This window comes from Larus michahellis, unplaced genomic scaffold (assembly GCF_964199755.1).
Source record: "Larus michahellis unplaced genomic scaffold, bLarMic1.1 SCAFFOLD_253, whole genome shotgun sequence".
NCBI classification, from domain to species: domain Eukaryota; kingdom Metazoa; phylum Chordata; class Aves; order Charadriiformes; family Laridae; genus Larus; species Larus michahellis.
This window is the reverse complement of record NW_027436118.1, coordinates 21,201-23,655: the sequence shown is the minus strand read 5'-3', so window position 1 is coordinate 23,655 and position 2,455 is coordinate 21,201.

Sequence of the window (2,455 nt, the reverse complement as noted above, 5' to 3'; positions counted from 1 at the left end):
CCCCGGCGCCCCCCAAAAACACCTCGGGGACCCCCAACCCCCCCCCCCCGCAGAGCCCCCCCCAAAAGCCCTCAGTCCCCCCCCCCCAGGGACCCCCAAATTCCCTCAGGGACCCCCAAAACCCCCCAGGGTCCCCCCCAAAAAAAAACCTCGACCCCTCCCAAAAAAATAACCCCTGAGCCCCCCCAAAGGCCCCCCAAATCCTGAGCCCCCCCCAAATCCTGAGCCCCCCCAAAACCCTGACCCCCCCAAATTGAGCCCCCCCAAATCCTGAGCCCCCCAAACCGAGCCCCCCCAAAACCCTGAGCCCCCCCCAAAGCCCCCCCCAAACCCTGACCCCCCCCAAATTGAGCCCCCCCAAAGCCGCCCCTAAATCCTGAGCCCCCCCCAAAACTGAGGCCCCCCCAGAGCCCCCCTGCTTTTTACGTCATCACAGCTCCTCCCCACCCCCATTACGTCACGGCCCCCCCCCCCATCCGCCCTTCGTCCCCTCCTCTTCCTCCCGGGGGTGGGATTTTGGGGGGGGGGGGGGCGCGGGGGGGGGGAGGAAACGACCCCCCCCCCCAATAGCCATGGCGGAGCCGGGAGGTGGGTGGCGGGGGGGGGGGAGGCGGGGGGGGAGGAGGATTTGGGGGGAATAAGGGGGATTTTGGGAATGATAATGATGATTTTTAGCGGGGGGGGAGGGGGCTGTTTTGAGGAGAATAAGGGGGGGTTTTGGGGGTATAATGGGGATATTTTTCGGGGGGGTTGTGTTTTTTGGGGGGGGGGGGATAGGGATTTTGGGGGGCTGCCGGAAAGGGGGGGGGAGTGATGGTGTTTTGGGGGGAATAATGGGGATTTTGGGGAAATAATGGGGATTTTTGGGGGGGGGGGGATGCAGTTTTGGGGAGAATAATGGGGATTTGGGAGAAATAATGGGGATTTGGGGGGGGGTAACGGGGATTTTGGGGGAAATAATGGGGATTTGGGGGGGGGGGGTGTTGCCGGAGGGGGGCGCTCTTTTGGGGGGGGATAACGGGGATTCGGGGGAGGAAAATGGTGATTTTTGGATGGGAGATAACGATTTGGGGGGGTGGGGATTTTTTTTGGGGGGGGGGCGGTGGGAATGCCATGGGTTTTTGGGGCAAATAACAGGGATTTTTTTGGGGGGGGGGGCTCCTGGTGGGAGGGAATTTACGGCGAGCCCCCGGGGAGGAATTTTGGGGGGAGAAAAGGGATTTTTGGGGCATAAAAGTGATTTTTTTTTGGGAGGGGGGGGCTCCTGGTGGGAGGGAATTTACGGTGAGCCCCCGGGGAGGAATTCTGGGGGGAGAAAAGGGATTTTGGGGGGGGGGGGAAGTGATTTTTGGGGGTACAAAAGTGATTTTTTTTTTTTTGGGGGGGGGGGTGGAGCTCCTGATGGGAGCCCCCGGGGAGGAATTCTGGGGGGAGAAAAGGGATTTTTGGCAGGGCATAAAAGTGATTTTTTTTTTTTTTTTGGGGGGGGAAGTGATTTTTTGGGGGCGGGACGCAGTTTAGGGGAGTTCTCTGTGAGAATTTTTTGGGGGGGAAAACGGTGATTTTTGGGGGGGGTGGGGGGGGGGTGGGGGTGTCCGACGCCTGATTTTTTTTTTTTTTTTAATTTATTTTTATTTTATTTTTTATTCCGGGGGGGGGGGCGGGATGTGTGTGTGTGTGTGTGTGTGTTGGGGGGGGGTGTGTTTGTCGTATCTCCGCAGGCGCCGCCGCCGCCTCCCCGCCCCCCCGTGAAGGTCCGTTCGCCCCCTCTTCTTCCTCCTCCTCCTCCTCCTCCTCCTCCTCGCCGCCCATGGACGCCGACCCCCCCCCGCCCCCCCCGGCCTCGGGGGTCACCCCCCAAACCGGGGGGGCCCCCCTCAACCTGCCCTTGATCCTGGAGGAGCTGCGGGTCCTGCAGCAGCGCCAGCTCCACCAGATGCAGATGACGGAAGAGATTTGCCGCCAGGTCCTACTTTTGGGCACCTTGGACCCCCCCAAACCGCCCCCCCCGGCTAAAAACGACCCCCCCAAACCCCCTTTTTTCCACCTTTTCCCTCCTTTCCCCGCCGGCGCCCGAGGTTTTAAAGCGGAACCCGCCGGCGGGGCTACCTTTTTCGGGCCGGCGGCCGGCGGTTCTCCTTCGTCGTCCTCCCCGCCGGCCCTTTTGCGGCCTAAAAATTTCGGGGGGGGGGATACGGGGGCGACCCCCCCCCCTCCTCCCCCCCACCCCCGGCACGAATGCGGGTTTTGCGGCAAAGGGTTCGGCAGCGAGAGCGCCCGGCAGATCCACCTGCGCTCCCACACCGGGGAGAGGCCCTACAAGTGCAACGTGTGCGGCAACCGATTCACCACCCGGGGCAACCTGAAAGTTCATTTCCATCGTCACCGGGAAAAATACCCCCACGTCCAGATGAACCCCCACCCCGTCCCCCAGCACCTGGATTATCTCCTGCCG